Genomic DNA, 12,848 nt, shown 5'->3' on the forward strand with positions numbered 1-12,848 from the left:
CCATGCTAGAGATTCAATAGTAAGAAAAGTGGCTGCTTTTTTCTTGCTCATTTCTCTTATCTACCCTGGGAGTTAGGCATATGTTAGAGTGAAAGCCACAGACCAATGTGTCCCTGAAGATACTAGAAGGAACATTCAGTTTCGACATCAGCCTACAGCTGAAGGCGATGTTGCCTGTTGTTGGCCCTCTGTATTTGGTGTAGGTGGGTATACATTAAAGGGTTTTAGAAGCTCAGAAAAAGACTAAACAAGTCATAAATGACTTTAAGAAAATCAGAGCTATAGTAGAGCTATATTTCTATTCAATTACACCTTACATTATGCAGCTGTTGGAAACACTGTTGACCTGATTATATTTTCTTATATATTATAAGGCGATTCTTTCATGTTCCAATTAACAGGTGACTCTATACCACTGCTGTCCAAAAGAGATATAATGAAAACTACATATGGAATTTCAACTTTTCTAGTAGCCACATTTTTAAGAGGATAAAAAGGAAAAAGGTGAAATTAATTTAACAATATATTGTTCTTAATGTACTACATCCAAAATGATTATCATTTCAAAATACAATCAATATAAAAATTATTATTGGTAGATTTCATTTTATTCTTGCGTTAAGCCTTCAACGTTTGGTATGCATTGTTCACTTGCAGCACATTTCAATTTGGATTAGTCACATTTGGATTGAGTCAAGTGCTCAATAGCTGATGTGACCAATGGCTACCATATTGTTCAGCAGTCACATCGTGATTCTTTTTCTACCCTTTATTTTTGGCAATCTATATCTTAACCTTGTCGAAAGAACTGCCAACGATGTCTCATCTAACATATCACAAAACATAGTATGTATCCTCCATTGAAGCAAAAATAACTTTTACACAACAATGAAAACTTGGTGGAATTCCTTTGTAAGTATCACAAAATATCAGCATGTCCTAACTGTTGAGAATAACTGGTAAGTGAGAGAAAGAGGGGCTGAGAAGGGAAAATAAGTTTCTACAAAAAGATCCAACCAATAATTATCAGAATGTCTCTTTGATGGCTTCCACAGTAAATTGTCAAATCAAAGCCCATTAGAGTATCTAATTCAAACTTCTTAAGTAATAAAGAGCTAGGTAAGTTACTGTTTAATTCAGAGTTACCCAGAAACTGGTGCCAAGGTTTGTCTATATCATTAATTATTTAATATTCAGATATACTTACATGTTAATTATATATAATTATAAATCTAATATATACAATTATATATGCAATATAATGTTATATTTAATATATGTATATGTATTATATACATTTTAGCCTAACTTATGTGGTGTAAAAACCAGCTGTAGCTTTAAATAACCTTCATTTAAAATCATCTTATATTTTCATTATTGTAATATTGTAATGTTATGATTTAGTACATTTGCTGTGTAAGACTACTAACATTTTTAATAACTATTTAAAGTTTAGAAATGCCCCCATGTTGAAAAAACAGCTAAATTAATCTAAATTAACTATGGACACAGGTTGAAGGAAAGAGCTTTTGCCTTCTGTTAAAATACCTCACATTTTTGAAGGACAGCCAAGACACTTAAAGAACATGCATTTGCATTCAGCATTTATCGTAACAAACAACAACAGAAAACATAATTTAGAGACACTTCCCTTTATTAATTTGCTTTTCTGAAGTCAGTTGTAAGTATGTTGATTCATTCCCTCCCACCCTTCGTTTCTTTCCCCTAGGATGGTGCCTAACCACAATGAGGCCATAATTTGAGAACACAGGAGGATTGATTTGAAAATGTCACAAATGTTGTTAATCAACTCCCATGGACATAAAAGATTCATGATTTCATTCTGTAGGCAATCAAGTTCACCATGTCTAGGGCATATTGTAAGGAATGAAACTGAATGGCTGAAAACGCAAATAAAAGACATTTTTGAATATTTTAATTTTAAAGAGAAATAGCAAAAGATGTAAATCTCAGAGTTAAGAGTTGCCAAAATACACGCGGCCTTTATGTAAAATGCATTTCAAGTAAATGGCTCTGAAAGAAATTCTTTGACCATAGGAGAGTCTTCATTCTCTAGTAATCTCAATTCCTTGCTAAATCTTCAGTTATGATTTCATCTTTGCAAGTTATAATGAATTTGTTTTAGTGATCCAAAAAAGGAAAATAAAACTGCATTTTCCTTCAATCACTCAGCTCATTTTAAAAGATTATTTTTATAAATGATGTTAAATTGACTTGATTTTCACAGTTGCTTTCAATTAAATCAAAATGACTCTTTCTGGAACATACAAAAAATAGAAATGTTTAAAAGCAAATGCTTTGAAAAGTGGAAAATGTGCTACCCACAACTTCATGAGAAATATTTTTATTGAATAATATTTATTAGAATAGCATATCCTTAGCCTTGATCATACCTGATCTTATAAGTCAAATTTATGTCGAGAAATTTTTATTTTACCATGCATTATCCCCTTGTATTTCATTTGTCAACTGAGAAAAATTTGAGTGTGTCTGTGAGATATCATGTAGATTACCTCTGTGTAAAATTTATACCCTAGCTAAGGAAATCATTTTTGAAATATGGAAACTCCTTGTCACAAGCTGCTTCTTAAAATATAAAAAGAAAGACAAAATGGAATTTGAAAAGAAATAAAACAATTTTAAAAACTTTACATGGCCTGGAATCATTTGATAGAATGTGCTTTTATTCTCAGTATCCTAGACAGTCAATTACCACTTATCGGAGGAGCTGTAGTTAACAGTTAATGAACACATACATGCCTTGAATGAGTGGGCTTGAGGAAGAAAGCAGAGAAAGGGGGCCACATTTCACATCTGGACAGCTTAGAGCCTGGCTTAGCTGATAGAAGGGAAATACCATAGGAGGTGGGCCTTGAGTGGAAGTTAGAGACCCACAGAAAGAGGAACTTGGAGCCAGAAGGTGGGGTAGAAATTTGAGCCCCAGGGATCTTCCATGAATCTTGAGAAGTCTGGGGTTGGAGGGGCTCTAGCTGAATTTTGGAAAGCAGCAATCTAATGAAACCCAATTACATTTCTTGAAGGTGACTGATTCTCAAGTCTATATGTGGGTATGGCTGAAAAGGGGAAGGCCTCTCAAGTTTAGCTACAAGAAAAGTCTCTCCTGGCTTTACATTTCTCAATCAATATGTTAGCTCCGATTTTATCCAAGTAGGGTTCACCTAGTATGGGTGCCTATTAAACACTTCTTGAATGCAATTGGAAGCCCAAATGGCCGAATCTAATGAAGGCTGTCACAATTCTAGAGATGGTAACATTTCTAGAGCCACACAAGAACTGTTAAACAGTAACTAAGCAAAAGCAGTAAAACAATGAACCTCACCCAAACTGGTCAAATCTGCTTATTGATTTGACTTGTTTTCTTAACCAATCTGTCTTTGGAGTAGCTCTTTTTTTTTTCCTGATCAACCTAGCAGCAGATATTCATTCATATTCTAAAACACTGTATATTTAAAAGAAAGTGAAATCTGAATTGAATCAATAACACATTAATTACTGAAGAAATCTGATTCTTTCCTCAAGATCCCTAGGAATAATTTTCAAATAAACCAACAACAAAACCCACCACTGCTGCTTTGGTGGTAATTGAATGGTTCTAATGGCTAATGACTTCCTCTTGTAACCAGAAGTACCCAATTTTGCAGTCCTATGACTTTTTAACCAATAATCCACCTTGGAAGAAGGAAGCCATCCTCATCATTGAGAGTTGAAACAAAAAATATTTTTCGTGTTGGTTATCTCAAGATTACATTGAAAGACAACTCAGTAATTTGTTGACTCAATATGCACAATTTTATGGCAAGCTCTAACTTTTGAGGCAGGCTATCATTCAATGAATCTAATGATAGCTTGTCGTTAAAGAATATCAGGAAGGATTTTATCCTCAACTCTCTACAGACAAAAATCAAGGGATCAGGAATAAGAAAGGATTCTATCTTTGTGGTAAGAAAAGGAAGAAATGCTAGCTACAACCTATCTATGTCATACAAATTATAGGGGGTTTGAGAGTGGTTCCTCAAATGAACAGATCTATTTACAGCTCTAATTGACTTCATAATCTTCTGGGGTGGGTAGTCACAGAGAATCCAGCCAGGCTTTTGAGAAGCATTATCCGTAACCAAAGCTTGCCCGGACCTGCCAATCACTGACACACAATTAATATCCAATAGGAACACAATGTAAGGCAAACAAGAGCATAAATGAGATTGTTTTCAAACAATACCAAATTAGGTTCTCTTAATGAGGAATTTCTCTCTCTCTCTCTCCCTGTCCCTCTCTCTCTCTCTCTCTCCCTCTCTCTCTCAAACAGAACTTCATAGTAGAGTTCCCAGAGGCCTTTGGGGTCAAACAGATCTGGGTTTGAATCCCAAATCTATCATTTTCTAGTGATATGTACCTGGGAAAGTTATTTAAATCTACTAAGCCTTAGTTTTTTCATCTAGAAAACTCAGGTAATTATCATCAGGATAATACTAACGGTATTTACTTCTCAAGGTTGTAAGGATTCACTGAGATTAAATATCAAAGTCTGCTGCAAAAAGGATACCCAGCAAGGGCCTTTCCCTCCTCCTTTAAAGACAAATTAGAATTAACAGCACATTCCTCTTTAATTAGAGAGTTATCATTGAACACTTCCTCTACAAATCACCTAGAGGCAAGAGGACTGTCATCTACATAAGAAGACAATAAAAACGTATTTATTTAATACATATTTACTTAAAATGTATGCAAAGCTTACATAGGCACCCGGTCATGGTCAGTCTCTTTTGTCATCTTCATCACCTTGGGCCTAATTCAGTAAAGTCGTAGCCTCAGATAGCAAACCACCCCACAAGGACTTAGCAAGCAATGTAGATTTTATTTAAAAATTTGTGAGCAGATCACACAAAATTTTGTGGAGAAGGTTTTAACTGCATACTACATTGGAAAAAAACTTCGATAAAATTCTCTTTGAACCCTTTTATTTACCCCCATAGCCTTTTTTAGATTCTAGCTACTGGCTGTCCCCTTCCCCATAAGAACCCATTCTCCAAATATCTGCTATTGTTCCGAACAATTCAGCTCCAAGCCTAAAGCAGTGCATACTCCACAAAATAAAGCAGAAAACTGGGATAGTTTGACAGGCCAAAGCTTTCTGGAAGTCACTTAAACAACTATCTATGGTTATCTCAATATGCCAGTGGCAATGAGGTTGTCACTCCAGACCTAAATGATGATCTAATTCTTTACCCAACAAAAGCAAACATTTCTAGCTTGAGGAGTTACGGGGAGAAGTTCTCCACTAAGAAAAAAAAAATTAGACTTTCTCTGTATCTTTCCTTTACCATACACAAGGCACCATAGCAAGTGCCAAGGAAAATACGAGCTTGTACAGGAAATAGATTGTGGGAGATGTATTCATGATCTATTTATGATCTTCTCTATGATAAGAAAGCAGAAAGTTCCAGTAGATAGAGCATTTCTTACAGAATGTTATTATGGGTAAGGACCTTTGGAAAGAGATTACAGTATCAAGGAAAATATGTTTTGATTTGGAATGTACTGATTTGATATTAGTGAATCAAATATTCACTAACCTTTGAACCAATCTTTATATGGTTGATGAGACGAGAGCTGGCCATAAAATTTTTCCAAATTACTAGTATTTGCCTCCCTGACAATGTTAAGCAGTTGATCTGAAAATCTAGGTCAAACTCAATAGATCAGAGAGGTAGAGTCTATCTTCTAATAGTCAGGAGGAGAGACTACTAGAAAAGACTGAGTAGCACTTGCCTCATGATTTCAGGAATCATGTTATGGAATCCTTCCGACTCTGAGTGGAGGACTTCTAGTAAGTGGGTAATTGGAAACCACTGGGAGTTAATAAAGAGGGAAGTGAAGTGATGCGATCGGTTTTTTGTGACGATTACTTCGACATCTCTCCACAAAATAGCTTATAAATAGGAGAGAAGGAAAGCAGGATGGTCAAATATGAGGGTCTAGATTGAGACGTGTGGGAGAAAGAATGGGTGCACAAATGTTTGAACTGGTTTGAATAAGGTTTCAAAAAACTGCTGACCGATCAGATGTAAAAGAAGTGAAAAAGAAAAGAGTCAAATATGACTGATTTTGATCACCAGTGATTGAGGTAATGGTAATATCATTAACAGAAATGGGGAATTTGAGAGGCCCATCTAAGATTGGGGTTAGGCAAAATTAGTCAAGAAAGATTTAATGCACGCCAATCACTGGGCAAGTTGCCAGGGATTCAGCAACAAGAAAACGCAACATGATTCTTGTCCTCATGGACTTCACAGCTGGGGGGAAAACCAATGTCATATAAGTAACTACAGATCGTTAACAGTAACAATAGGTGAAATAAATTTTGTAACGTTGCCAAAGAATGGAACTTGTGTTATAGCTTCGGATTTAGAAATGTCCAAGCTGCCTTTTATTTTTAAATGACTACAGAGAGGAGAAAAAGGTACAGGCGGCTTCCAAACCTCAGAAACCATCCTATATTCATAGCAGCATTATTCATGAAAGCCAAAAAGTAGAAGCAACACAGATGTTCATCAACTGATGAATGGATAAATAAAATGTGGTAAAATGAGACATTATTCTGTCTTAAGAAATAAATGAAGAGGCCAGGTGCTGTGGTTCAGGCCTGTAATTCCAGCACTTCAGGAGGCTGAAGCAAGTGTATCACCTGAGGTCAGCAGTTTGAGACCAGCCTGGTCAATATGGTGAAACCCCTTCCCTACTAAAAATAGAAAAAAATTAGCCAGGCATGGTGGCAGGTGCTGGAATCCCAGTTACTCGGGTGGCTGAGGCAGAAGAACTGCTTGAACCCAGGAGGTGGCGGTTGCAGTGAGCCCAGGTCGTGCCACTGCACTCCAGCCTGGGCAACAAGAGCAAAACTCCATGTCAAAAAAAAAAAAAAAAAAGAATGAAGTGTCAATTAATGATAAAACATGGATGAACCTTGAGAACATTATGTTATGTGAAAGAGATCAGTTATAGGGCACCCCATAACATATGTTTCCATTTATATAAAATGCCCAGGATAAACAAGTTCAGAGTAAACAAGACAGAAAGCCAATTAGGGCAGGATGTATGGAAATTCTGTTGGGGGTGGCAGCTAGGGAGGTGGGGTTTCTTGTGTAGATAATGGAGATGTTCTAAAGCTGATTGTGGTGATGGGTGCACAACTCTGGATATACTCAAAGACATTTTATTGTACACTTTAAATGATTGAATTGTACAGCATATGAATTCTATCTCAATAGAACTATTTTTTTAAATCACTTGTGTGGCAGAATAAACAGGCAGGCTATGGAAGAGAGAATATTTTTAAAACCTAAGGGAGTTCATTTTTTAAGTTCAGTTACAGCTAAAGTGATTAACAACAGGTATAATTCATGAACAGTCATTATCTTCACCAGCCATGATGGTTTTCCATAGTTATCAAAACATTGAGGTTTAAATGTCAGGTGGTTATGTAGCAGGAGCGGCCACAGGAAATGGATCTCTTGGACACCAAATACAGGAGGAAGGTTGATTCAGCTGGGAGCAAGGTGGCATAGTGGCCTAACAGCTGAGCTCCCCCAACAAAGGGAGGTTCAGCCTTTACATAGGCTTATACTTTAGATGTTACACATGGAAGAATCTTAGGTTCATAGTTTTAGGACTCACATGTGAAAAGGTTTTGGTTTACAGTTTCAGGAATCACATATGAAAGGGTCTGGTTTACAGTTTTAGGACTCACATGTGAAAAGGTTGCTGGTTTGATCTTGTTTTAAGTAAAAATAGTGCCTTCTGGAGAGTTTCCCCAAGGCCTAGCCTGTCACTTATAGGAAGGTAAAATCAGAGGCGCCAGTCGTCAACCTTTTCTTCTATTGAAATGCAGCATGATAGCCAAAGGGGAAGTTGATCTGAGAAGCCTGGGTCTCCCTCTTCAGTTAAACGCAAGTTTTAGCTCAAAGTTGTATAATAACTTTGGATGCTACAGAGTAGAGCGTATCACAGTTGATCATACTCAGGACTTTTGCTCGGTCACTGAGTCACCTAAACAAGGCTCTTGGTTTAGCTCAACTAAGTTGTAATTTAGCTTTCCTATCAGCATTTTATAGCAAAGTTTCTGAAAAGCAAAATATTTTTAGTTCCCATTGATGTGCTTCATCATTTTCCTTTAATCAAAATTGATTTCCTTCTTATAGGGGGACTAATTTTTATGTCATATTTTTCTTTCTCAAAAAGGTGTTTTAAATTCTTTTTTTTCTTCCCATCAGGTGTTAAGAGATCCTACAATGGGAATCTAATCTAGTTGGATGGTCAGGGAGTGCTTCCATGAGGAAGGAACATTACAGTGAGATCTGTAGGCATCCAATAGGCAAAGACAGGAGGAGGAAGAACCTCAGACAGAGGGAAGAGCATGTGCAAGGGCACTGGGACAGAAGAAGCCATAGCCATGGTGAAATGAAAACAAAGGCTAATTTAGAATCCAAACACTGATTTTCCCATTTATTAATACTATGTCTTACAATGAATTTTAATACTGAAACTCATTTAACATTAAACAGAAACAGTTGAGTTACTTGTTAATTTTCAATGGCTTTCCCCCCTGTTTTTCCATGCATTTATTTGTCCTTGCTTGAGCTTTACCATATGCAAAGTGGAAGGCTTTACTTCCCTTTGGAAACATAGCCCTCCCTGTTGCATTCAGTATTTCCACAATACAGAGTCTTCTGATTCAGATGAAGTGATATTATGGTCTCTTCCTCTCTCTTTCTCTCTCTCTCTCTACATATATATATATATATATATATATGCACTGCACTTTCTCTCTCGCACCACTGCACTCTTTCTATATATGTGTGTGTGTGTGTGTGTGTGTGTGTGTGTGCAGTGGTGCAATCTCAGCTCACTGCAACCTCCACCTCCCAGGTTCAAGCAATTCTTGTGCCTCAGTCCCCTGAGTAGCTGGGATTACAGATGCCTGTCATTACGCCCGGCTAATGTTTTTGTATTTTTGGTAGAGACAGGGTTTCACTGTGTTGGCCAGGCTGGTCTCGAACTTCTGATCTCAAGTGATCTGCCCGCCTCAACCTCCCGAAGTACTGGGACTATAGGTGTGAGCCACAGTGCCCGGCCACAATGATTTATGTTTCAACAGTTCTTTTACAGTGAACTAACAACTTTATAGATGACACCATGACATTAGGCTTTGAGACTTACGTGAGGGTGAGGATGAAGGAAAATAGAAATCTTTTCAAGATATTTATAATACTCTCAAAGAGGGACAATTTGGATGTCATATTAGTTTCCTCTGTTGCTATTGTAAACACTGCTAACAAATTACCACAAACAATAGCTTACAACAATATAAATTCATTATCTTACAGTTCTGGAGGCCCTAGTCCCAAATCATTTCACTGGACTAAAGTAGGGGTAGAACCAGGGTTGGCAGAGCTGGTTCTTTCTGCGTCCTCTTAGGGAAAGTCCATTTCCTTGCCTTTTCTGGATTCTGGAGTCTACCTGCATTCCTTGGCTTGTGAGCACTTCCTTTCATCACTTCAGCTTCTGTCAGCCCATTTCCTGTATGTTCCTTTGACCTTCCTGCCTCCATCACATAAAGACCCTTGTGATTAAATATAGTGCCCATCCAGATAATGCAAGATAATCTCCCCATGTCAAGATTCTTAATGTATTCACATCTGCAAGTCCCTTTCGACCTACAAGGTAACATTCACGGGTTCTAGGAATTAGGACATGGATGTCTTGGGGAGGGGGGCAGTCAGCCTACCACAGGTGCCATCCTAGACTGGGATCTCCTTTCTCTGAGAATTAACTGTCCACAACAGGAATGGGAGCCTGCTGCCATGTTTGTACCATACCTCTTGGCTACAGTAAATCAGAGGTAGGCACCTCTCCATTGGATCTGTACTTAGCAAACAGATGCTAGCAAGACCCTAGTGGCATTGCCCAGCTCTACTATAGAAAGACTCAGAGCTCAGCTGGGATTTCAGTTGTGCCTCACCCTGCCTTTTGAATGCAAGTGTTAACTTACCAAGTTGCCTACCACTAAGCTGTAAACACTAAAAGGATGGAGCAGTTTAATTCATATTTCAATCTCAAGGCTTATTTGTCTTGTTTATAAAGTTTAAAGACAATTAGAAAAGTTTGCCAACCATTAAAACTTGCCAATCATTTCATCTTGTCATTCTTAATATCATAAATGGTTATGAAGAAAACCCAATGAGGAAATTCAAAGTCAAGATTAATGCCACATTTATTTGTATAAGTAAACTCAGTGGTTCATTTATCAGCTCCCACTGTTACATTAACTGTGTCTTCAGAATATAAATCATTCTTATTAAACCAGAGGCATTTCAGTGGTGAAGTTGGGCACTCTAGCCGGGAGGTAACTCACCCCAAATGCTCCTAAACAGAAAGGACCCACATCTTTCTTGATTCTAAATCAAGATTAAGAATCCTCATTGCTTCTCCTTCACCAAAAACATTTCATCTCACATCAGTGAAGCCACAATGATAAAAAATCCTAATCTCTTTCTTTCTAAAAAATTCTTAAATGTATTTCTACCCCCTATTGCCCTCCACCTCCCACCAAAGGTTTAACCGAAGACAAAGGTGCCCACTTCTGAACCACAATTTGCTTTTTGTTTTTCAAAGACCAGGAGTTTCTTGGCTCATGGAGACTCCCATGATGTGTGGCACAAGACAAAAAGGTGCTACGCTTTCTACAAAGATCTTCACTGCAATGGCTGAGCCCTAAAACCACATTCTAAATTGTCCATTGTCCTTTGTATGCATCCACTGTGCCCCATCATATCAGATAACTGCAGCTAACATTCTGTGGGCAAACATGGCCCCATTCATTCCATCCAGCAGTGAATAATTCATACAGCAAGTTTTACCCTGGGCAAAATACACTGACATCAGGAGGCATTAAACTAGAGTCGTTCAAGGAACAAAATGGTTATTCATGCTTTCAATGTGAACCATTAAATCTTGCCAGTTAAGTTAACAAATGAATTAACTCAATTCATCAGGCATATCACACAAGTCCATAAAAACACAGCTGCACGAGCAAGCTTCTTTCTTGGAGTATTCGTACCTGAGAGCGGAAATGCCAGTCATTGTGTCAAGCAAGTCTAAACTTGGTTGGGTGAAAGGGGGGTTGTAAGGGAATCACTGCTTCACTTGACAGCCCCCTTAAAAGAAAATGGTTTCCATTCATCATTTTTGTTTCATCTTGTTTTTAACCCCCGCCTCCTTTTCTTATTTAACCACTCACCCAAAGCCAAAAGAATGGCTCAAAGCAATCAATTAGGTTCTCTCTACAGCAACTAACATTTGCCTACTGATGATGGACTTGAATATATTTGATATTTGTTGCCTAATGCTGGCTGTACATCCACCGCTTGCTTTTTAAAAGAAGGATGCAAATAGTGGCTACATTTGCCTTTTGGAATTTATATTCCAGGGCCAAATACACAGCATGTTTGGGGACTCCTGAAATAGAGCTCCCCTTTGAACTCCAGTCTCAGCACTGGCTCCAGAAAAGTAGGGTCTCCCACAGACACTCGACTTAGCCAAAACCTTCCTCCCACATGGGTTTCCAAGGAGAGTCAAAGTTTCTCCAAAAGTTGGAGAAAGAAAAGGGAGGTTTCCAAACCACACAAACATACACATCTTTCAACAAACTTCCTCCAAGGAGCTGACCCCATCTTTCTCCTCAAGGAAGGAAAGAGACCTTGGGCTTCATGTTTTGAGCACCTGCAGTTGGAACTTTATTGTGAAAGCCAGATTGTGGTATTAGAAGTGTCCAATCAGAATGGAGAAATCTAGGGGAAAGAGTGAAGATGACAAACCAAACACACGTAAGAGGGAAGCGATGGAAACAATCCAGAGGAAGCAATCAGTACGATCCAGGCTGAAATATCAAAACCGCCTTTATGAAGGTGTTTGCAGCATTACCGTATTCCTATTTCTGTGATTCCTTCGCCCAAAGGTGTAGGTCCCAGGTAAATGTTCAATTCTTGTGAGGAGTTGATTTAGATGTTTAACATTTAACAAATGAGAATATTTAAGGATATGAGATATACACAGGTGGGAAGAGAAAGGACTGGCATTTTATACATGTTAGCTCGTGGGAGCCCATCTCTCAGTCCACTTTCTTAAGGTCCATACTTTTAAAATGAGATCCAGAGGGGTTAAAGAACATGCTCAGTAATAAGCAGCGAAGCTGACTTGATTCCGAGGACTTCAAAGTCTGTTCTCTTTCATCTGCCCTCCACTGCTGGAAGATTATGATGCAATCTTTCTCTCTAGGAAAGAAGAGAAGATGTAATTTAAAAGAAAATCCTAAGCGATGTATTTAAGTATTCAAGGTTGTGCCAAACCTACCTTTCCAAACACTCCTTGCTCTTTTCTTGTATAAACCTTCTCTAACCAAGCCAGGTCTCTCACTGTGCTCTGAATCAGCCAGCTGTCACTCACAGGCACTTATAATCTAGTTAAGGAAATATATATGCACAGTGAGAATAAATAAAAGGAGTGACAAATTTTTTTTTTCAAAAGTGCCGATTTCACATTGAACCAGTTTTTTTTTTTTTCTCATTGTAAACCTCAAAGACTTTCAGTAAAAGAATTAATATGCATGGAGGCATTTGTTCTTTTTTCTTGAGACAGAGTTTTGCTCTTGTTGCCCAGGCTGGAGGGCAATGGCACAATCTTGTCTCACTGCAATCTCCACCTCCCGGGTTCAAGTCTCCTGCCTTAGCCTCTTGAGTAGCGGGGATTACACA

The 12,848-nt window shown here is 38.0% G+C and overlaps 1 protein-coding gene across 1 annotated transcript in view; it reads right to left on the reverse strand.

Annotated features, from left to right (window-relative positions):
• Positions 1-8,513: 8,513 nt before the first annotated feature.
• The window catches only part of ZNF365 (zinc finger protein 365), a 126,298-nt gene continuing 121,963 nt past the window's right edge, over positions 8,514-12,848 (reverse strand). Inside the window, exons 5-6 of the transcript XR_013524960.1 lie at positions 12,448-12,553; positions 8,514-12,368 (exon numbers count right to left, since the gene is read on the reverse strand). The gene's annotated coding sequence lies outside the window, so the exon portion shown is untranslated. The remainder of the gene's footprint in view (positions 12,369-12,447; positions 12,554-12,848) is intronic.

This window comes from Callithrix jacchus, chromosome 12, assembly GCF_049354715.1.
Source record: "Callithrix jacchus isolate 240 chromosome 12, calJac240_pri, whole genome shotgun sequence".
Lineage (NCBI taxonomy): Eukaryota > Metazoa > Chordata > Mammalia > Primates > Cebidae > Callithrix > Callithrix jacchus.